Source organism: Passer domesticus, chromosome 3 (genome assembly GCF_036417665.1).
Source record: "Passer domesticus isolate bPasDom1 chromosome 3, bPasDom1.hap1, whole genome shotgun sequence".
In the NCBI taxonomy this organism is placed as follows: domain Eukaryota; kingdom Metazoa; phylum Chordata; class Aves; order Passeriformes; family Passeridae; genus Passer; species Passer domesticus.
Window position 1 is genome coordinate 6,878,422 of NC_087476.1, and position 25,237 is coordinate 6,903,658.

Consider the following 25,237-nt stretch of genomic DNA (forward strand, 5'->3'; position numbering starts at 1 on the left):
CCTTGGCACTCTCCTTGAAAGTCTATTTTTCCAGATTGATCAAGATGTTTAGTTTGTGTTATGGTTGGTGACATTCTTATTCCACCTGTTCCCAGTGAGCTAGGCCTGAGTTGTCAGGACACACCCATTGCTAGGCTGGACCCCTCACTGCTCATCTACCAATGTGCAATACTGTAGGACTCCAGATTTATCCTCTTCTTGACATAAAAATAAACTATAAATGTAGCTCTGTGTTGTTGTGATTGATTCATGTCTTATATAAAGAGATCAGAAATAAATCATATAGTCATTTTCTGTTCTTCCAGCCTGCTTTGATTTCAGTTTTTTGACAGCGATCACTTTAATGCCCATTTCCCATTGATTGTATCTCCTATACTCATATATACTCGGGTTATCCACCACATATTCCCCTTTATCAGCACCAGCTGTCAGTTATTCTCACTGTATTATCAGCTTCCTTGTAGCTCCCAACTATCTTCTTATATTTTATTGAAAATGGAGACAAGATAACACAGAGCTGAATCCAACATGCACCGAGGTATTTTTTTGCCACTGTCTCTACTGAAATGTGCTGCAGGTCATTGTAGCCCAGGTTTCCAAAGCTGTACTATGCAGTCATTTTCAGTGGGTACCTTTATATTATTACATTAAAAAATGCCCTGGAATGGATGCCCCAAAACTATTTGCCATATTTCTGATTGGCAGAGAGGTTTCATCTGGGCCAAGTAACATCCTCATAAATCATTCCCAGGCACTGCTGAGGATGTATTATAAGCCAGGAACTGTTCCCAATAGGAAATTTGGATATGGCCCCTCTCTTTTGAAGGCTAGGAGAATTGAAACATATGGATGTTGTCAGATAATGCCAGCTGGCCTCCAAGATAAAGAATAAACAGTGGCACAGTCTTGCTAACTGCAATGGATACAGCCATTGCTTCCAGAGATAGAAGATAAATAAAACTAAGAGAATGGGAATCCAAGCTACAAATTATTGGTTTTTTTTTTTTTTTTTTTTTTTTTTTTTTGCTTCCTTGCTACATGTAGGTTCTACTTAGGATTGAATTGACTCAATTTTCTTCCCTGGAATTTAATGCATTTGCAAAACATGTGGAGTGAATTAATCTAAACACAGATAAACTGTGAGCTGTTTAGACACTTTTTATCCACAAAAGAGGAATGCTTTCATTTCAGTGCTGTAAGGTTTCTAAATGAGGACAGATGAATTATGACTCAACAGTACATATTTAATCCCATTGACTACAGAGAGAACCTACAATGACCTGCTGAGGGAACCACCTCAGACTGCTGTACTGTGTGTAGCTCATCCTTTCTTTCTTTGGGCTTCTGTGAATTTCAACATTTCAATTTTGCCTATTAGATTTATTTTTTTTTTTTACAAAGTTTTGCTGCTCAGCAAGAATTAGTTGGCATCATAATACTGAAACTAAATGACAAAACCAGAATAAAAGGAGCTCAGGATAAGTCTGCTGCCTTTCAGGCTTTCTGTGACAATAAATTATTTATGCTGTGTAATTATTTTTTGGTCTTCATTAAAAAAGTTCCTTTATGCAGTTACATTATTTCTTCCCTGTTTTTTCTAGTTTGTCCTTTTTATAGGAATTATGATCAATGTACAACTTATCTATTCCTTCAGGAGCTTCAGGAGCTTCCCACTAACTTTTTATTGTCTTAACCTTCTTATGATTCAGAGCCTGCATATCAGTGCTATGGCCTTCCCAAATTATTCTTTTCTGTAAATGAGAACCAAAGAGCTATAACATAAGCTTCTCCTTGGAGTAGTAAATTCAACCATGTATTAATAAACACTCACTCTCAATTCACTCCTTGCCTTTAAACTCTGGAATATTTCTCCCCTATTAGTCAACAGAGACACCCAAACTATCTGAATTCAATTGCTTGTTCAGACTGTCAGAATAAATAATTAATGCAGTTCAGTGGTCCTGTGCTTCTTCCTCCCTGTAACTGATTGGTAGAGCTGTCTTATGAATAAAAAAGCTCTGATTTTTTCCTAAATCTTCTAAGGTATAGAGAAACTTAACCCTCACCTATCAGTGGCCCAAGATATCCAAATACATTTGAGGTTTTGTGTTTTTGTTATGTCAAATTACTTTTCCTGGGCTGAGAGTCATTTCCACTCTTACTTGAAGGTCTAGAGACAATGCTTGTTTTATTCTAGTGGTGGGGGTTTTTTTGTTTTTGTTTTTGTTTTGTTTTGTTTGTTTGTTTGTTTGTTTTTCTGGATGGGCAAAGCATAAACATCTTTGATAATATACTACTCCTTCTCAGAATTTAAAAGAAGAAAAATGAACCCTTCTTCAGGGAGGCTGCAGTATTCTGTAATGGATGGTGTTGTCTGTTATCCTTTTAAATAGATGGGGGAGATGCAAATCTCATTTAATACCTCACTTTCTTTCCTCTGGTACATTAATCTGATTTTCTCACCTTTTTCTCTTCCCTTGTCAGTCATGATTCTCTTTCCTTGATTGCAAGGGAACTTTGTCAATTGTCAATTTTCTCATACAGATGTCAGGGTCTGGCAATGATGTCCTGTGCAACTCTTGCATGGGGTGCCAGACAACCCCCAGCCCTCTCCAGCTCCCCATCATCAGACACTCTTCTGGAGCAGAAGCCCCATATGAAGTTCTCTCCCTGTCAGGTGAAATTTCCAACTCACTCTCATGCTTTCCAACAGTCAGCTTGGCGTTAAGAGCCCTGGAATGTTTTCATTCCCAGGCCTGGCACCAGGCTGAATAATTTCAAATTGATGAACTGTTTGAATTGTTCAACCACTGGAAACCATTCACAGAAATAAAAGCTTTCTTCTTGGAAAAACCAACTTGGAGTTTGAGCTTCCTTGTCAGGGCTGCCATGACAGACCTGACATAGGAGAGGGACTCAGGTGCTCTCCACGTGTAGATTTACTACTTAGGAAGAGGAAAAGATGCAAAATGCATATTTGAAAGCAGAAGCAGATAAAGTAGAAAAGAAGTTTATATTGACAGCAGTAGTTGTCAAGTACGAAATACAAGTGTGATTGGGTTTTTGATCATGTTGTGATCTTTTTTATACCACATTAAAAAGTTGTGGAGGCAAGAACTGGATCTTCTGTTCCAGAAGACTGGAATAATCCAAAGGCTCACTGGTTTGTGGGACTATCTGAACATGTTTGGAAGTCACTCTTAGCAGCATGAGAAGGCACCAGTACCATAAGTGAGGTTTCTTTAGCCTATCCACCTATGGGTGATGTTCCCCTCTCTGCCTGCCTCTCTCCACCATTGCAGTTCAGAGAAAATTAACACATTCAGCCTGTTTCCTCAAAAGACAAGAAGATTCTCCACCTCTTTCCTCCTGCATCTTGCACATCATGTTGCCTAATTTGTTTTCTTGCTGCAACACATTATTAGAAAGAACAAGCTGTCATCACAGTAGAAAGTTCTTGGTTCAAGATGACACTGCCCCAGGATGATTTTTTTTTCTAAAATAGTTTATGCCTTATAATAAAAGAAGCATCCATCTTAAGCAAAGTGTCTGGAAGTCAAGTTTTCAATCAGTATTCAGCAAAGCATTTCTGTCAGATCAGCAAACATTGGCAGAATCTTGTATATATCAGGAAGAACAAAAAAATTAAATATAAACTGAAATGTTTAATTCAGAAAACTCAGACTTTGCTTGATTTGTAGCTGTGGAAAAGAAGAGATCAAAGAATGGGGTTTTTTTCTCCTTTCAATCTTTCCAAAGATGAGGTGGAGATGTGTAGGAACATAATTTTTCATATTTTCTGCAAGTCTTTACTTTGATCTAAACCTGAATTTCATCTTGGAGACAAATTTACAGCATCTTAGAGTGGCTGTGTGCTTAAGATGGGTTTAAATCATAAAAGGTCACATATTTACTAGAGGGGTTGGCATCTGAGAGAAGCAGAGATGACAAAGGACATCCTGCCATGACCCAGGTACAAATCCTGTATGCCTGGAGTCACATGAGGCAAGCAAACCTTTGGGCCTCTCTTGTGCTTTTCCTTTTCCCCACTCTCTTGGATCAGATTGCCAAAATTTGTTTTTAAAAGAGGAGACAGAGAAACCCCAAAGCTTTTCTCTTTCAGATATAACGCCAGTAACATTGCAAGTTTTAATAAAAATGGATTTGGGAAACACTCAGATTTAATCAACATGTGTTCCGTTGTAGGTTGCTCCTGCAAAACAGATCAAGCTGTATTGAGCAAGAAGGTGGAAAATGGAAACTAAAGCAGGATACCACTCACAGCAATTAATTTTTCTTTCTGATGAGGTTATATTCTTGCATGGTGAAGTGTCCTAAATTCAGAAAGAACTCAAATTACCATGAAATACCATTTTTAACAACGGACCATTACCTTTGAAAAGCCATTTGGCAGTAAATATATTTTACTGAAATATTGTCCCAAGACATCTGTCAGGATTAGAAATACATTAGCATAGGTTCTTTATAGCTCAAAGACTATAATGTATATTTTCTGAAGAGATTCAAATGCAGGGGAAGGAAGAAATTCTCTTCTCTGGTGTTAAGGTAAACAAAAATCTAATTTGCAAAAATATCCAGGAGTATTCAGCTGCAGTGTTCTGGTAGTGGCACCAGCAGTGCCATCAGTTCAGAAATGTGAGGGTGTAGAAGAGCCTGAAGCATGAAAAAATACCATCCCACCTTCTTTTCTTACGCAACTTGTCTCTAAACCTGTGTAGGTGAACACAGTAGATGTGTTTCCACAAAATCAGCTGTACACCCACAGCAAATATCATTCAGAATAAAACTGCACAGTATTTCAAGAAGCTGTGCTTAAAAATAACAGCTCCAACTATCAGAGTCAGTGAGAAAAAAAAAGATGTTCCATCAGAATATTCATATTTTGGTTTACACTTTTCAAGAGAAACCTTAATTCTTTTATGATTTGAAGTTTCAGGTAGCTGGAACTTTTAACTAATCTCAGATTGGTTAAGACTTCAGACATCTAGCAATCAAAATGGAGTTTTTTGTTTTTTTTTTTTGTTTGTCCAAGATCAAGTGTTTGCTGGAAAGCAGAGTCGATTTTTTCTTTAGTTTTTGTCAAACAAGCATTACCCTCGGGGGGAAAAGCCTGTGCTTTCATGTAGAAATTCTTTAGCAGGGAATGCCTTGAACAAATTATTTTTTGGCCAGTGAGGCTTTTGAAAGAAAAAAGTGAGGGAACATAAATCCCCCAAACTGCCTTACATAAGTGCTATAATGAAGCCTGACTTCATGTCACACTTTCTCAGCTGGAAATGGAGATGCCTCTACTGCAGTAATGGATCAGTCCACAGCAAAGACAACATCAGGGGTGTTGGGTCATCTTCCTTATCTTCAGTCAAGGAAAGAGGAATCTAGTTCCAAATTATCACCTCTGCTCTCTTTGGGCACTGGTGAAAAAAGGACACCCTCCAAAATGCAGATATAAGTTCATCTTTATGTTGAGAAATATTAGGAAGTGATTTTATAATTTTTATGGCTTAGTTACTTCAAAATAATATCCAAAGCCTTAATCATGCTAGACAGTACAAAGGATGTAGATTATTTTTTCACATTGTCTTCCCTGTAGTGGGTGATCTTTAAGAGCTCAATCTCTTAAAAGAGTTTTTGTGGAGACTGGTGTGTAGGCAAGATCTGAAATCTAAAAGTGTCACAAATCTTGTGGTTCAGAGTCTGAGAAAAAATAAATTGACATAGTGTGTGTTTCAAGAGAGACCTTTGTAAATGCTTGGATGTAGAGCTAAAGTGGCTAACCTCAAGAAATAACACTTTGGACTAGAAAAGGTATTCCAAGAGCTTTGAAATTCCATGTACATTGTTTGCCATGCAGTATCATTGGGTTTGGATGGGATTTTTAAGGGTTGTCTAATCCATCCCCTTGCCATGAGCAGGGACATCTTCCACTCCATCAAGACCTTCAGAGCCCTCTCCAGCCTGACCTTGAATGTTTGCAGGAATGGAGCATCCACCAACTCTCTGGGCAACCAGTTCTAGTGTTTTACCGCCCTCACTGTAATAAAACATCCTTGTTATATCTAATCTAAATCTGTCCTCTTTCTGTTCAAAACCGTTAGTCCTTTTCTAATCATAAAATATCTGCCCCCATCTTTTTTATAGTCCCTGATTTTCCTCACCATCTTTCATGGTGCTGTTCAGACCTAATGACTTAAAAGTTCAAAACACAGTGGTGAAGTAACTGAAGCTGAGAGAAAATAAGGAATTTGAATTATATTTTAGTAGAAAAGTTAAAATGGTCCTAATCACAGAGACACAAGTCAAGTCTGCATAATAAACAGGAAGGTTGTTCTAAAATATCACTAACTAGTTAAAGTTTCCCATTCTGAATGCCTCTGAAGTGTGACATTACTTAAATATACTGCACATCATAAACCATGAACATTGCTTCAGAGTCTAGGATGAGATTCAAGAAAGAATCCTGTAGGGAAATATTTAAGCATGTGTTTAAGTGATTGGATTTTAATGCATGTTTAAAGCTAAGCATGAACAGAGATGGAGTTATGTCTGTGCTTAAATACTTTTCTGAATTGTCATTTCAATTATACTGTCTTAAACCCAAGTACATCTGCTACAATTTCTTAAATTACTTTGGATTCGCTCCTGTGCAAAAGACCTCCATTGGTTCAGCTTCATTTTATTCAAAGTTGGTCTCCAGTCATATAAGAAGTTGCACCAAGGGTGAGTCTGTCCTGACGCAAATTAGGGAAGGGGTGATTTTCTTCTGTCACATCCCTTAGGCAACATAAATACAGTGTCATTTTTAGTACTTCTGTGCAGAACTCTTCGAGTATGTCTATGGTGGAAACCAGAGGTAAAAGCATTGATGAAAAACAACACAGAGGAGAGCAAAATTATTTTCAAGCACATTTAAAATGGTTGGGATTTGTTTTGTTTTAAAAACCTCTGAGAATAAAAGCATTCAGTATATAGGTTGGAAAAGGTTCTCCTCTTTTTTTAAATATATTGAATTTAGTTTCCTTATGAAATGTTTGTTATGTTCTCAGTTCTTCTTTTGAGCCCATGGGGATTTTTCAACCTTGTTAAAATGTGCCACCTGCCAGAGACATCCGTTATAAAATTACAACAGCATAAATTTATGCGCCTGCTTCATTCTTAGGAGAAACATCAACACCTTGAAGTTAAAAGAAAATAGCAGGATTATACAGGCCAGCTTTCTTAAATTAGGTTTCCTCAATTAGCACAATACAACCAAGTGAGGAAAGTTCTCACTAGCACTGAATAAAGAGAAGATAATTTCCCTTGTGAGGCCAGCTAAGGTTATGTGATTACTCCCATTGCAATTTTCAGCTCAACAAAAGTAAAATTTTTGCCTGGCCCCTCAAAGTATGGTATAAATAAATATTTTTTTTAAAAAAAGGACGAGAAAAAAGGAAAAAAAAGAGATATAAATATTACCAACTACAAAAAGGATTGTACTGATATTGTGCTAATATTGTTACTTGACTATATGGTAGTCAAAGTCAAATAACACTTGTTTTGCAAGACCACAGATGTCTCAAGGTATTTTTTAGTCCATTGTATTTGCATGTTCTTCCATGAGGGATAAAGAGCACCACAGGGTGTTAGAGAACTGGACCCTACAGAGTTAACTAGAAGTATTCCTATTTAAGCCAGTCAAATAAATAATCCACAGATTTTTTTTTTTGGTCACTTTTGGCAAAAAACTGTTGGCAAAGAAATAGATTAAAGTGATAAATTATGGAATATTCCCTGGTAGTGGTGAGTGATGCTGAGTGCAATTATCACAGAATTCTACATAAAAGTTTAGATGAGACTTTTCTCTCATATTTTAGTCTCGCGGGTTCCAGCTACATTGCACTGAGTTGTACACAATTTATTAATTCAAAAGTAGAGGAAAAACATTTTAGAGAGACCAAAGAATAAGAAATCACCTTCAGTTTGCCAGGAGTGGTAGGGGCTCTGTCCCACTGTGAAGGAGATCATCTCTTTTCTGCCTGTTTTCTCCTAGCCTGAGCTGACTGTCTCTCAAAAACACCACCAGCAAAACTCAACAGAATTATTTTATGGACAGAAGAAGTCACAGTGGAAATAGTTATGAAAATAGCAATACAATAGCAAAAAGGAAGACAAGATCCAGACATTTGTGTGACTAGTGATGGAGTAACAAGTGATGGTTAATGCTGAAAGAGACCTGATCTAACAGGTGATTGTTGTATTCTGTGGTTTCAAAGAAAGGCTCATCCAGTTTAGGTCAGCACCAGCCCAGAGATGGGGAGGGGGCAGTATCTATACAACCTCTGCATGGAGTGTGAATTCAGTTTGCATGCTGCTTCCTGGCTTCATCCCTCACCATTTCAGGCAATTAAGAGCCACCTATATTAGCATTTTTTGCACTGGTCTTCCTTGTAATCACTGGGAAGAGTGGTTACAGGAACACCTGCTGGGGATCCCTCTTTGCTTTTGGCTGTAGGGAGCCTTGGGCAAGTTGGAATCTCAGATGAATGTCTGAAGGTAGGAGAGAGCAGGTGGAGCCTCAGGGTGCACCAGAGGAAGGTGTTGAACACATATGATACATTTCCATCTCATGGAGACCAGCCATGAGCTGAATAAAGAGGTCTGACTTGGAGGCTGCTCCTGCTGAGTCTCTGTCTTCAAAACCCAGTGAAGGAGGAAGTTTCTGTATCATACTCTGAATAAAATAAAAAATGAGGCAAAGGGAATGCAATATCAAATATCAGAAGAGCATGTGCATCAGGAAAGGAATATTATTTGGTCACACCAACTTTATCCTTTTTTTTTTCACCTGCGCAGCGATGGAATACTTAAGAGTTGCCTTTCTGTTTGAGTAAGGACTGTGTAATCTTTAGAGGGAAGGGATGTGATGCTGTACAAATAAGAGTGAGTGAGAAATGACCTCAGAGCAGAAAGAGCAATTTCCCAGCAATGACAGGGATGTCCTGCAGCCCAAGGTCTGCAGGGGGATTGTTTGTACCAACAGGTGCTGGAAGTGAGGAAGCATCCAGGCAGTGATGACGACAGTGGGATTCTGGTTTTCAGCATGTGCCTGCTGATTGTCAGTGTTACAGGCTCCGAGGTGGCGAGAAGCCTGGGATGTGTTTTCCTCATTGTCATCACCTCCACCTCTATCTGTTCAAGCATCATAGCCTGTTCTTAAATAAACTCACTCTTCCTGTCCCCTTGGCTTAGTGCTTCTCCTCTTCATGCAAGTTCCTTCTCTATTTTGTTTAGCTTTGGTTTTTTTCTGTCTTTGCAAGAGCCAATTTTCCTTTGGAGTGTCATTTCTGACAAACTCACAGGAACTCTACTTGCTGCCAGGGCTTCTCCTTGCTCCCATCCCCTCCTCATGAGTGTGTTTATTCCTCATGGTCACATTCCTTCCCAGCTACTATCTGCCTGTTTACTGTTTTTCATCACTTGGACCCAATGCAAGGTCCTCGGGGAATAATAAGATTGCAGTCTACATCTTCAGATGTTTTCACTTATTTTTGGGTACCATCTTGAAAAAATCTTCATCTGTGCTTTTGGAAAGGGCTGTGAATTAAGGGCTCACAGCAGATTCAATAGAGTTAAGATAAAAAATGGCACACGGAGGATGAGAAAATTCTGTCTTTCTTTCTTTTCCTGCTTTATTCACTTGGTTCCAGAAATGCAAGAATTCATCAGTCCTTATAGGGAGGTCACATCAGAAAAACACAATAGTGCTTTTGGTATTCTGCCCTACAAAGAGTTTTGCTTGAAAACTGCCAGGGTCAGCTGCTTTCCCTCATGGAGGAAGGATCTCTCAGCACACAACAATGCAATGTGGCATTAAAAACCTTCATAAAAAACCCAGCCTCCAGCAAACCTGAAACAATACTCTTCCACCTCTTGGGAGTGGAGCAAGCACCATTACTGCACCAGGAGACCTTCAGCCCCACTCTGCCAATGCTGTGAAATTAGCTGGGTTTAATCAGCCCAGGTTCCTAATTTGTCACAGCTCAGATTCAGCTGCAGCAAAAAAAAAAAAAATTGCAAAGCTCTCACAAATGAAACAAAACTCTTTAATTCTATCCTCAGAAATATAAACACGTACTCGGAGAGTTAGTTCTATTTTAAGATTGTTTTTTCCATCTCACTGGATAAAGTAACTAAATGTCAATCTGATTAGGTAATTAAAATTTTTGACATCTAGTTCCAGTACGGGTGATGTCCATAGCAATTAAAGATGAATTCCATTGTTTTGCTCTTGATCAGAACTTAAGCTCTGGAATACCTGGGCTGTTATTCCTAGAGGTGATTTTTACAGGGATTTCTAAGATAACACAGAAAGATATTTGGAAAAAAAAATGAGAGGAGAGGAGAGGAGAGGAGAGGAGAGGAGAGGAGAGGAGAGGAGAGGAGAGGAGAGGAGAGGAGAGGAGAGGAGAGGAGAGGAGAGGAGAGGAGAGGAGAGGAGAGGAGAGGAGAGGAGAGGAGAGGAGAGGAGAGGAGAGGAGAGGAGAGGAGAGGAGAGGAGAGGAGAGGAGAGGAGAGGAGAGGAGAGGAGAGGAGAGGAGAGGAGAGGAGAGGAGGTTTAAGGGATTCATTTCTGTTCTTATATATCTGTTTCCTGAAAGTAAGTTTCTTAAATCACCAGCTGATTCCTTATTAAATTCTAGAACAGTTTCTCTATGGCCTGTTTTTCTCAGTGTAATTTAGTGATTAGAAAACTGAGCCCACCATACTTAGTGCATACATATGCACCATGTATGCTATCCTGGTGCATACATGGACACAGTGCTGATATATGTGATCAGATCCATGAGCCTGTGCTTTGTGAGGCAATGGGCTCCATCAGAGCATCACCCAAGGCTGAAAATAATGCTCAAGGAAAAATATTGAGGTAAAACAGCAGAGATGAATTCATGGTAAGCTTTGTCAAACCAAGAGTGATTGATGCTAACTCCCCCACACATCTCTGTACTACTTTGAGCTGGAAATTCCACGCTAATAGAACTAGAAATTTTTGTGTTGCTCCACAACAGCACTGGAATTTAAAATAAGAAGGACAGTTTGGAAGCATTACTGCAAAATTTTATGTCTCTATGTTGTGTTATTCATTCTAGGCTATTATAATAGTAGTTAAGCTGATAGTGAAATCCGTTGGATTACATTTTCCTTTTTGTCATGATCTAACCCTGCTTCATTGTCTGTCTGGCAACTAGGAAATTTGGATCAAAATATCAAAAGTGCCCACAAGCAATAATTGGACTAAGCTCAGGAAGGCATTTAGAAAATAGAGAAAGTTTGCAATTACTCTTAGAATTAAATTGAGACTTTTATAATCTTGTATTCTTTCTTTGTTGTCAGCTGACATTGTCCTCCCTTGTGAAGTGCAAGGGAGACCAAGGCTGGCAGAACATTTTTCAATGCAACCAAGATCTATTTAAAGCCTGTATTTGGAAGTATCTATATCTCTCAAAATGTATACATGGCATGGCAAGAGAGGATGGTATCATGAGCATGAAAGCTACACAGACCTCACATTATTCTCAGAGAAGCTGCAGAACAATGACCTGTCACAAACCAGGTTATTCAGGCCACACACTGCTGGAGGTAAAACCCAGAAAAGATGCCCAGGTAAAAATATTGAAGGAGAATCTCTCCATCCAAACAGCAAAGTGAGGCCAGATGTTTATGATAGGGATGTTAGCACAAACACTTGCATGTGGAGGTGACAATCCATCCTCCAGGTACCCCTGGGTGAGAAGTCCAAGCTGAGGACAGCAAAGGAGCAGCAGATGCTCTGTATCCTCTTGAGACCATAAAGGGGTGACTGACCTTTGTAGCTGTGTCCTTCCCCCCACGGACTGTAAAAGCAAATCCCCATGGGGGCATTTCAGGCATGTGCTTGGTCTGTTAAATGAGCTCTTGATGAAAATGGTTATTTCACTGCTCTCCTGTCCTCTAGTGTTGTCCAAAACACCTTAATTCAGCACAGCCATTAAATAGGTGCTGAGCCCATTCTTCTTCAGGAAACTTTTGTCATATTTAACATGAGTATTAGAGACTTTCATTAGGGGAGGCATTTCACTGAACTATGGTGTCCTGATGTAAATACTAATTGAAGTTAATAGGTTTTCTGCTTGCTTCCACTGGTATTAAACAACACCATTTGCAAGATTTTTCAGGCAGGTGTTATCTTTAAATGACATTTGTGTTTAATATCACCAAGCTAGAAATGTCAATGTCTTGCCAACCGTGATTTCATAATTCTTCCTCTGCAATACTTCAACAAATTACCCTTCCCTTTCCCCCCTCAGCTTGGAATGGAGTGCTTTAGAATATTGGAGTGAAAATACATTCTTTGCCAGCTCTAGACACAATGCAGTTTTAAATTTAGGAGCATGTGAGAATGCATCTACTGCATCAATCTAGGTAGAATTAATTTCACTGATTTTAGAGATCTGAAAGTTGTGCATCTTGTCTAGATCAGTTGTCAGAGTCTAACTACAGTCAGTTGATAGAGACAGGCGCCTCACCATAACACTAGGTAGGCAAAATACATGGGATTTATCACTTTCTAAGGCAACTGATTGTCACTAGCAATTATAAAAAGAGTTAAGGCAATTAATTGGTCTATAAAACTAAGTTTTGAATAGCTAAGATGAACTTTTATGAAGGCATTTACCACTCTCCACTGGATCTACAATCTTTCTGTCCTGAATAATAAGGAGCTCAAATTGCTCTTTGAGCTTCAGTCCTCATGTTAGTTGTTAAAATTCACTCAGACACAAAGGTAAAAAAATATGACTAAAACTCCAAAAGCATTTAAAAAATGTTGGATTAAAATCAAGAAAAATTGCATCGATTTGATCAAAAGCCAATGTAGTTTTATTTATCTTATTCCCAATGATGGCTTTAAAACCGGAAAACACAGACCTCACCATATTTTTTTTAATAATAAAAACTTCTTTTTCCTCAGCAGTCTTAGTGACTCAGCACTCAAATTACCATATTTTGATATATGACCCAGTGTAATTAGGATGATATTTTTTTTAGTTGGTTGTAACTTCTATGCTGTAGCTGAGTCTCCAGAATGAGCACTTTATCTCACAGAGCATGTGAGAGTATTTCAGAAGCTGCGAGGATGAAATTAATCTCTCTCAACTTTAGCCATGAAGAGTTTAGTTTGTACACAAGACTTGTTGTCCTTAACTCCCTCTCTTGTCCAAAATACAGAGATGAGAACAGAGATGAGAACAGCAATGGGGACCCCAAACCATTTCCAGCTCTCACCTGGGTGTGGGAAGAAGCTCCCTGGGGTACTGCTCTGCCTGGCCATGGCAGGCTCAGCCTGGACAAGCAGCTGGTTTAGAACCAAATGCTTTGGTCTTAAATAGTTAATGTCAGAGAAGATACATTCTTGTACAAATCTGCTTTACGTTGCAAATCAGACCCTCTGGTGCACAGGGCTTGGCAAGGCCTCAGGGAAAACTGTGTAAGTCTCTTTTTCCTTGAGGCAGCAGCTCCTGACAGACTCATGGGATGCACAACAGCAAGCACATGGTCATGGGGGACAGATGGGTTGAAAAAGAGACAAAGAATGGGGAGAAACACCCCAGAGCATGAACGTTGGATGTAAAAAGGGTACAAAAGCAACAGCAGACCTGCCACTTTCTGCCTTGGTTTGAGTGACTCTGGCTGACATTTTCAGGTTCTGTCCTGCCTCAGAGCAGTGGGGCAGAGGAGTAGGAAGGGAAGAAGGTGAGGGACAGGAATCTACAATCTACAATATTCTCCTCACTTAAGGCCATGGGACAAGAGAGTGGGGCATCAAACAGGTTCCTGATTCACAGATCCAGTGCAGTAACAGGATCTGTGACCTGCAGGAGGAAAGGTCTTGCCTTCCTCAGCTCACAAGCTCATTTGATCTGTACCTTGATCACAAATTCTCAGTCCAGCCAAAGAAAAACATCCAGTGATTTGATCTGCAGTGTCAGCCCAGCCAACTTCATTAGCTTATTAAAAATGGATTGATGCAAAACCTCTCCCCAGTGCTCGTCCCAGCATATATGTGGATACAAAATATCATGCAAATTAGGTAATTAACTGGGTTTTGCTTCATTAATAGATAAATCCAAGCAATAAGAGTCTTCCTAAATACTAGCTATGCATTTTTCCAAAAATAGGACATCTAATGCAATTATTTATATTAGATCTTTTGTATGTGATCACAGAGCATAAAAAGAAATTAAAGTTCCATGTTTATTGTTATTAAAGGATCCCCCTAGCCTCTTTATTTCATTTGGCTTAAAATAGACAGCAATGTTTCTATTGTAATTCATTAATTATCAGACTCACATTTTAAATCATAAGTCAAAGATTCCTACTTTCAACTTGTTCCTTTTTATACTGGAGTTAAGGATATGTTGGAAGGACAGAAAGCTAAAGCTGAAATTATAATAAACCCTCAGATGAGCAAAGCAACAAGATGCTATATAATAATCTATATTTTTGAATATTTTATTTGGAATAAATAAGAATGAATGAATTGCAGCTTTTGAACACAGGCCCTGCCATGGAGCTGAAGTTCCATCTGAAGGAAGACCCACTAATACTTAAGATATCTAGCTTTGGTTTCCCATCAGATCTGACAGTATATGTGACCACTTCATAACCATGATCACTTCAAAAGTTTCCAAATATACCTTCATGGTTGTACACTTCATTATATAAAACTGCTTGTAGAGGGTAATAGCATTTCAATTATGTTGTAATTTTTAAGCTGTTTCCATACACTTCTATTTTAGACTAAAAAGCTTTTGTTACTTCTTCTATGCCACAAACTGGGCTTATTAAGCAAGAAATAAATAATAAAAAATGTCATAACTCCATCATGTATGTAAACTGCCAGTTATGTGAAAAATGGACATGAAAATTGCCTTAAAGTTAATTGCAATGCTATTGTCTCATCATAACTACAGTGTCATCATAGTAGCTGCTCCTGAGAATATATCACTTTTGCCTTTTCTTCTGTCAGAGTAGGAATTTATTTCTATAGAAAGATATTTAAAATATTTTTTTAGCTAACACAAAGTAGAAATTTAAGACATTAAAGGTTCATCAGAATAGAAGATAGAAGTTTCAAGTTGTCTCTTTTGGGATGATTTGTTTTTCTTTTTTTTTCCCCTATCCTGAACTTCATCTTGAGTATCTCCACCCATTCAAGGACACAATTTCAACTAAACTATTTTTCAACACAGTTTCTCCCTATTAGGTAGATACTTCATTTTCATACAAGGAAGTTTTACTGGCAGAGGAGCATATAGGACCTTATAGTTTCTTACTCTGTGTCAGGCTCAGTTCTCAGATCAAAAACCCAGAAGATTTAACCTCCTTATCTACTCAAAAAAACATGCTTAAAGGAGAAAATCTGGATTTAATCCATATTAAAGTGGTAACTTTGGAGGCTTTTCTTACTTAAATACATTGCAATGCTGGAGGATGAAACAGGATAAAGCCTTATCAATGGTCTTGTGATGATGGCTGCTGTTTGCCTGTCCCAGATGTGCTGGCAGCCACTAAGCCAAAAAATGAGAGTCTCTTCATCAAAACAGTCCACAAGGCAGGAGCAGCTGTGCAAAACTGCCTGCTGGTGTTTCCTGGGGGAGCAGTGCCCTGCCTGGTGTGAAGGCACATGGCAGTGGAACTGTGTATTTCAAGGTAAAATACAACAAATCTGTGGTCCCTGGATAGACAGAGTTCCACAGTATCCTATTCCCCTGGGGACCTCATCCCACTGGTGACTCTGGATGCACTTTGCACCTATCCCTGAGATGAAAAAAAAAGTTCTCTTACAAAGGCTCAGCCCTTTTATCTCACCTTTAGCATATTTCATTCCTACAAATGCTCGTTTATCTGTGAAATGCCACATGTCAACTTTCTTTTAAGAATTTGATGTGATTTTCCTACTCACGTATGTGACAGTAAATATTCCTTCAGTGCAAGTCTCTTCAGGACATTGCTGATCTTATAACCCAGCCAAGGTTAATTATTCTGTGACTTCAGTTAGAGACTTGAGCAAAAGGATGCTGATATCAGCTAGGGATTTTTAAACTATTTGCCATTGCTGTTGATACTTTTCTGGTGAAGCTGGTGCCTGTAGCAGTTCTGCTGGCACCAGGGCTATCTCTTGTTCATTTATCTTTTCCCTGAGCAAAAGAATTTTCCTCTACTCCCCTTTATCAGCCAATGTCTAGTGTGTCTGAGGTATTTCCAGCAAGACTCTGACCTTCCCAATATCATTATGGCTCTCCAAAGTGAATGTGGTTATTCTTTGTGCTTGTAGCTCTTTGGGTGAGCGTGTCTGGGTGTGGATGAGCAGATGAGCCAGCTGCTACCCTTCGTTATCCTCTTTAAATGTTAATCTGCCCTTGGATGGAGGTCCCAGAGTGCATAGTATAGACATATATAGCATTCGAGCAGCTGTCTCAGTCCTCCTGACAGAGTTTTGGTGGTGGCTTACAGCCAGACACGAAGGAAACTGCTCTACCTCTGCAATGCACCTCCACCTCTGCAGCAGCACCCTCCTCAGCCAAGTAACCCATGGCCTCATTACAGCCTGATTCAGCTGCATCTATCGCAAACAAACACTGTGTAGTGAGAGAAAGGACTTTAATCACAAGTAAATCACATTAGGAAGTAGTTTTCGTGGTTCCTTCTCTCATTTTATGAGTGGTGGCAGGCCCTGGGCACCTTCCCAAGCAGACATCTGGCCTCCTGCATGGCTACTCCCACCTGGGCTCTCTAACACTTGGGTGGTGTGGTCCCAATCCAGACCATGCAAGGGAGCCCCAAGGGACATGTTAAATTTCTAAAGCCTGGTCTCTGCTGTGGCATTGATGAAATCTTTCTGTTTTCCTTTCTCTCAGTCTCTGGAATGATTTTATGTTGCAGGGTCCAGAGCCTGGAAAGGATCTCACACAATAGGGCCGTGCTACAAGCACTGCAATTATAAAAGCAGAAACTAACAGCACATCTGTTGCAAGATATCCCAGACAAATTAATTTCTGAGGTAATTCCACTGACTTTGATGGACTTATCCTGTGAATTCAACCATAACAATGAGAAGCCAGAGCAAAAATGGCATGATTTCTTCTATTTCCACACTGATTTATTGAGAAGAGTTTTGGGAAGGTGGAAGATTGATGAAGGGTGAAGTAGAGGAGCCCCTTCTCAGGTACACCATATACATATTTTGCCTGACTACAAAGCCAGAAATACATATATTTTTTTGCTAACACAAAAAATACAGATATATTTTATTCAAGTATTTTGAAGTCTCTTGTACAAGGAGCTTTCCTATTTCATGGAGCTCCCATTTCCCTGCTCTTACCAGGACCAAACTAGCAAGTCTTTTCTGACACAGCCATCATGGAGCTCTTCAGAGCTCAGTCCAGCCAGCAGAGCACTTTCCTTTAGACACTTATTTACCTGTCATCAGATGGGATGGGGGGGTCTAAAAGACAGGTTAAACCTACGAGCTCGACTTTGCCTGAAGGAGCAGGAACAGACTCCACTTGGGAAATCAGGAACACAACTACGGCAGCCCATGGCAGGTTTTCACCCCTCAAGGCCCAAAAACTACAGGCTCATTTTACCAACTACATCATCTGAAGAGCAATGAGAAAATTCTAAGAGATGTAGGAAAGGGAGTCAGGATGTTGAGAGCCAGGAACCTTCTGGCCAGTCAGGTCCTTCAGTGCTCCTCACAATGGTCCTACTCCCACTTCCCACATGAAACTGAATTTTCCCAGACCCTGGGAGCTGGTGTGGGCAGACACCACAAACCACCCCCTGGGTGAGCAAGCAGCACATATCCCAGGATTGCTGGCATGGGGCTGGAAGCAAATTCCCTTTCCAGCCTTACTGACTGCTAGGATCCTCTGCTGCTCCACACAGATAAACTGAGGCCTTAGTTGTCACTTAGAAGATAATTGTGTTTGACTATTAAAAGTACAGTGTTAGCAAATAGGAAGAGGCAACAAGGAGACTGTGGATTATGGTTTGACAATGTCACCTCATGTGGGGATTACTGTGCAGGCAGCAGGAATCTGGCACAGAAGGATTTACAAGGATGCTGCCTGTAAGAAGTGGGGAAACACTGTTATCCTGAATTCCTTAGGAACCAATGAAGAGCTTTGCAGAGCAGTTAGAGCAGGCTCATGGTCACATGCCATACACTTGATGCAAATAGGAATTAAACGCTGTAACTGAAAAGAGAGAAAAAAGAAAGACCACAGTTTCATTCTGAAGAGCCAAGGGTTTATAAAGTTCTGAGAAGAAAGGATAAAGGAAGAATATTTGATGAACTACAATGACCAGGGGAAGCCTGGAGGACAGAAGGCAAAAATAAAGTGTGGAAAAAAAGGTATGACTAGAGGAATCTGTGGAAGGAGGAAAATAATGTGACTATATCTCTAGGAGGCAATCAGCAGCAAGTAAAATTGCCATAACAGGGATAAAAAGTTAAAAAAAAAGAAGCAATATTACTGCTTTATTTCTATTTCCCTTTACAATTGCTCCCTGTTGCTGGTAGTTCTAAAGATAGACTGCACTACGAAGCAGTTTCTGATTTCCAGAAAGCACTAGGTCCCCAAAAGTTTTGGATATTGACTTAATCTGTTATCCTGTAAATCCAGTACCCAGCACTGATCTGAGGAATGCAAGCTACCAAAAGAAAGCCATAAAGGGAGAGCTGTGAGAGAAAACTTTCAGCAGCCTATTCCTGCCCTGTGTTAGAATCTGAGCCTCTGTATACAGGCTCTAATCTGTTGTGAAATCCAGGTTGTGATGATCATAGAAACAGCAAGTGTGTTAAGAAGCAAGTGCTACAACTCCCATGAAGAAGAGTTTGAATTTGAACTCTTACTGAGACTTATTCTTTCGCTGTGTTTCAGAAATCCAAAACACTCAGCATTCTCAGGTACCATAGCAGTGTGAAGGGAATGCTCTTCCCAGCTTCACAGAATCACTGCCAGTTTGTACTGGAAAGACATAAAAAGGATGCCAAAGAACTGAAGATGTGAAGAGCTAATCCTGCTGCTGACCCTAAGAGATAAAATGCAGCAATTACTAACAAAAAAAAAATCTTTCATGTCTAGGACAAAGCAAATATTATGGTATTAAAGAGCAATATCATTAGCAAGGTATCAGTTAAGGGAAGTATCTGAAATTCATCTCTGTGTTGAGAGGCAACACATGGTTTATTAGACATATGAGCATTCACCAGCTCTCTGTTGGGACAGCCACAAGGTGGAAACACTGGAAGGGTTTATGGAAGAGGAAAGTTTTAAGACCAGTGTGTAGCATGAAAACAGAAACCAACAGAAGATACTGAGCATGCCTTTGTTAGAGAAAAATCCTTGTGATGCAACCTCTCATGGAGTCCCACTGTTGTATGAGTTCAGGCAAAATGTGATCAAAAGCCAGAGAGCCAATGAACAATAACAGCTTTGCAGTATTTTCTGCACATGTTGAATTCATATGAGCAAAAAAGATGTAGGTCTGGAAGAGTTTGTTCTTTGAGTCACAGCTGCTCTGAAGAGACTAAAAGCTAAAAATTGTTGAGAACAAATGCAGCAAAACACCAAAACATTTTTGTATGTCAAGTAGCCAGATGACCTTGTGCACGTATCAAAACTTTCTAAGAAGAAAGGTTTTGGAAGTTAATTTGGATTTTGGTTGTAATGTGACAGTCTTACAAAATACCATTAAATAGCAGAGTGGTTTTATTATCAGTCTTGCAGAATAATGGATATGCAACAGAGATATGAGCATCAGATTATTCTGAAAGAATATTTGTAGGAATCTGGTGACTAAAGACAATTATCCAAAGTTCCCTAAAGGGGGGCATAAAATGGGAGTAGTGTGATAAAGTTGAGAAGCTGAAAATTTAGGTTGAGCATTAGCAAATCTGATTTGTTACACAGACAGAAGACAAAATTTATGTTCTGTAACAGAAACTTCATGCATTTTGAGCCTAGGGAAAACTGTCTCCATCACATGCCAAATCACGGCAACCATTCATTTCTGCATCAAAATCACAGTTCTGAGGTCTAACCTGCGCACTACAAAATGAAGTTAGTCTTAATTTTTTTAATCATAGGTTCCATCAAGCCCCGAAGAACTGGCCCAGTGCTGAATTGCTTTTCATGTGAAAGAATTGTGTCTTTATTCTCGTATCAAGTGGTTTTCCTGGAGATTCCAGACAGTAGGGTCCTGTTATGCCATCTCCACCTGCCCTGCACAGTTGTTGAGTGCCCCATGAACATCCCTTTCCTCCCAGTGGACTCCAGTTTTCCAGTCTGGTTTGAAATGTGCACTAGGAACAGCTCAGCAGTGCCACAGAGATGCTACATACATGATAGACATCTGCATTTTATTGGTTAAGTCCACCCCATATGCCAACCAACATCTTCATAAAGTTGTTCTGCTGACTGATGTCACCTCCCCATTCTTTCCCTAACAGACTTCTCCCATTTCTTCCTCCCGTGTTAACAGCAGCAGCACACTGGGAATTCATATTCATTGTGTTATCTACTGTGATCTCATTGTTTTTTGTTCTGGGGATGCAATTGCTCATGTTGCAAATGTGAATACAGTCTTTGTTTCTAAGTGCATAATCCAGCACTTAACTGTGATGGAGCACATGTTGACAAAATGAGCTGCTTAACGATGTGCTTGGGCTGCGTTTTCATTATTTTTTATCTGCCAAACCTTGCATTATCCAAGAAGTTTACTACTATTGATTTCTTTTTCATTCCAGAACATGAGGAAAGATGTTGAATACCACAGAAATTTTTTTCCCAGTTATTTATGTCTTTCCAGCAGGAAGAGTGTGCATTTATGATTTAATATTCATTCATTAATTCATTATTATATTTAATATAAGCTACAATGATTTAATGTAGTACAAGTACATGCATGTATCAAAATGTTGTGCAAGAGTGAATCAAATTGCCATTATTTAAATAGACTATACCAGCATGGTTTCTTTTCTCCTGTAAGCATGGAGATTAATTTTTAAAAATCAGGTTTATCTAATAAGATGTATTTTCCATAATATCATGCACATTTAAAAATCATTTTATGGCATAGAAGACACTGGGGGTTTTTTTGAGATAGATGCTTGATTTATGGTGTTAAAAGATCTGTTACCATCATATTTTACATTAGGTTTTTTGAAAATTAAGTTGCTGGAATTTTTGTTCTTAAATATTTTCTCTAACAAAATGTATTTTTTTTTCTTTGCATTTACTATTTAAAAAGTGAAATGAATTACTGGATGTTTCCCTTTATTTATTTTCTGGCACCCTGATTTTATTTTGCTATTTTATTTTATTTTATTTTATTCTCAGAGGAAAAATAAAATGAGGTTTTAAATTGGAACATAAATAATTTGAAATTTAGAAAAACTAGAAAGTTATCACTTTTTTCCCTCAGGAAATAAAAGGTTTCCTGCTCATGAACTACTGACATAATTCTTCACCATTTCTTTTCAATTGAATTTATGAGAAATAACTGTCTAATTTTGCTAGAACTTGGTGATGTTTGAATTGAAAACTTTAAGGTACTTGAATTAATTCAGGGGAGATAATGGAAAAAGCTCATGGGAAACTGGAAGGCACCTCTTTTGAGGAGCACCTGAGGCTGAGGGTTTGCCAATACGAGCAGTGTGCTCCATTTGCCTGTTTAAGCAAATAGGGGAACAGTTCCACACTGTGGAGGGAAAAGTGTGAAGAAGAACCTGATCTGCAGGTTAAAATTAGTCTCTATTTTTCAACAATTTTCCTAATGCTTTCACTTTTCCTTACTCATGTCAAATAAAACAATCCCCTCTGAGAATTAAAAACCTTGCAATGTGCTACAGGAAAAGACAATGAAATTGATATTTGTGTCACTGATTGAAAAAATTAAAAGTATGTTTGTCTTTTTAAATAAACTTCGAGTAAAGTCCATGGAGACTTTCTCAATAACTGAAATATAAAATTTCCCAAGGAATGCATTATTTGCTATGCATTTGGCAATACAGTGGCTGGTCCTAGGGAAGTGGAATGCCAATGTGACAAGGTCAGGTAGAGGAGGTCACAAAAGACAAGAAAAGATCTCCTGGATCACTGACAATGTTCTAGAAATTTAAGAGCTGACAAGTGTCTTTTTCACCTTGTGAACAAAATTCCCAAGTGGTTATAAATTTCATTGCTATAAAACTGTATCACATATACAGTTTTTTACTTTTAAAAATATTAAATAAATAGATTGACATTCTTGCCTTGTTTTGCCCAATTTATGCATTTGGTTTTGTTTGTCCATACTTGACCACCAATTACTTTAACACCTCCTGACCAATTTTAAAATCATTATAAATTTTTACACCTTTTTTTTTTTTTTTTTAAATAGTCCATAAAGGGATTCTATTACTTTCCCTTCAGGGAAAGAATCAGTATATCAGAGGTCAAAATCCACGTAAGAGAGATCTTTTGAAACTTGCTTCATTAACTGCGTTGTCTGACTCCAAATAACCTAAGAAAGCATAACCTAAGAACATCTCCATCTATGATTATTAAAGCCTGCCCTGCTTCAATATCCTACCAAGGTTATTCATTTAAAAGCAGCCTAACTGCACGATAAAGTTCTTGCTGTTTCTCAGGTCTGATGGGAGAGACATGGCAAGTCCAAATAAAGCTCAGAGAGGGACTTTGACAAGGGCATGTAGTGACAGGACAAGGGGGAATGGCTTTACACTGGAAGAGGGTGGGGTTAGCTTAGATGGTAGAAAGAAATTCTTCCCTGTGAGGGTGGTGAGGGCCTGGAACAGGTTGCCCAATGAAGCTGGAGATGCCCCATCCCTGCAAGTGTTAAGGCTGGGTTGGACAGGGCTTGAGCAGCCTGGTTTAGGGGAACATGTCCCTGTCCATGGCAGAGGAATTTGATCGGGATAATGCTTAAGATTCCTTCCAATCCAAGCCATTCTGTGATTTTATGATTCTAATTTTGCAGTAGAAGATGAGGTGAGCCCAGCAGCTACCACTCTAAAAATTGGCATCTTGAAATTGACTGGGAGTGTGATGGGAGGGATGTTTGCACTGGTGGGCTGTTTTCCAAAATACTCAGCTTTTGTACAGCTCTAACATGGCACTTTCTGGTAATGCTTTCAATTCAGCAGCCAGCATCTCTCCTTTGAAGCCTTCTCTTTCAGCTGCTCCCATAAGAAGATTGTGCTTTAGATGAGTTTGGGTTTTGCTCTTTGCACAACTTCCTTTTCCAGTGATATCTACTCTAAGCACAAACAGGCTTTTTGTTCCCAAGTCTCCCAGACTAGTTTTAGAAGGTTTTAATTGCATTAACAGAGATCATAGTGCTAAACAGTTTCCAGTTATGGTAGAAGGACAGAAGGTTTCATTGCTCTGCACTCAGTATGCAGGGCACCTCCTCGCCCTCAGCTTCTTGCCACACTATGTCTTCCCTGCAGGATAATAATTTCTCAAGAGTAACAGCAAAAATATCAGCTAGAAACTTAAGGAAATATAGAATTTTTCACCCTCTAGGGCATCACCAGGTGCATTAATCTGCCACTAGGTCCCCATTTATAAAACAGTGCAGGTGCTCCCTCTAGTAGGTTGTGCCTGTGGTTTCTCAGTTTCTGCAAAGTTTGCAAAATGCTGTAATACTGAATGGTTTCATGGCAATGCTAGCACAATAATTTTCTTTAAAAGCAGGATATCAACAGCAATGGAGTTCATAACACTAGGAAAAGCTATGATATTTAACATTTCCAGGGAAAATTTTCATTTGAATATAGACTGGGATATGTGTGTAGGGCAGGTCTAAGTGTCATACCAGGTTGTAGAGGAATGCTTTTCTTCCTTGGTCTTTAGGAATACAGAGTATGAGCAAAAAATTTCCTAGTGCTGAAATGCCAGGGATGACTGCAGGAAAATGCAAGGACAACATGCTGAGGCACAGTTATGTGTTCTCAGGGAACTGAGAATGATTTTAGAGACTGCTGAGCCACGTGGCCATTGCATTCACCAATGAAATTCAGCCATGTCTGGGTAAAAACCAGCATCTGCTTCCCAGAGCAGCACCTGCACAGTGCTTGGAGCCAGGCAGTGCTCACCAGCACTGCATCTGACCTGCACAGCAGCAGGAATTGGAGGAAGCGACAAACGCAATTATCCTCACTGAAAACCAGCCAAGACAGTGAGGACAGTGTGCTCTCTCTTGCAGAACAAAAACCAAAGAGCATTTTTGGTGATCCACAGCTGCAAAGGCCTGAGCTTTTCACCCCATTCAGCCCTGTGCCTGCATCTTCAGCTGCTGCAGCTCTCCCTGCCACTTTGGGCATCCAAAATAGCATCTCCTTCCTTATCTCACCATCAGATGAGTGTGGATGAAACATGACCTGTTTGCACACATCCAGCAGGACTAACACATGAAAATTCAGCTGTTATACCTGGCAATACCTCTTCCTGAAGGCCCGGAACACAGGCACATGATGTGGCATGAATAACATGGGCTGCTGTTGTCATTTGTTGCAGCTCACGGAGCAGTGAACCCTGAGCCAGTGTGGGTCCTGCATGCTGGATGTGACTACAGGCAATTATCCCACCAGAGAGGAGAAGTCACTTCATGGGAAGGAAACGGAGTGAAAAAGGATCAGGAATGGAAAGATAAAACTGAATTATTAAAAGTTGAAATAGCTAGTGGCTGCACAAAGGACATATAAATGATACAATACTGAATAAAGTCTTTTTAGTTCGTTTGGTATTTGCAATAGACTCCTTAAGCCTTTGATTCTGTGCAAAGTTTTTAACATTGCACATGAATATAGCAGATAAATATTGATTTAGGACATTTGGCAAGTGCTGTATTGAGTATCCTTTTTCGAACTCCTCAGGGGAAAATCATCAGGCTAAAAGAAGGCAGCTATGGGAAAATTTCTTCACAAGTGAAATTTCTTTGTACCAAGTTTTGAACCAGGTTTTTAGCATGGTCATTAATTTTTATGTCTTCCTTATGGTTATGGTTTAATATTGCAATATTATTCAAAATAATGAAGAAGTTTTAGCTAGCTGTGTAAAAATCTAACCTTTTCTTCATCACACTGAATTTTGAGCTACAACCATATCTCACAACAGTGAATTCCAGG

The 25,237-nt window shown here is 39.2% G+C and overlaps 1 protein-coding gene across 5 annotated transcripts in view; it reads right to left on the reverse strand.

The window, feature by feature from the left end:
* The window catches only part of PTCHD4 (patched domain containing 4), a 92,753-nt gene that overhangs the window by 34,174 nt on the left and 33,342 nt on the right, over positions 1-25,237 (reverse strand). The gene's annotated exons all lie outside the window — the stretch shown is intronic.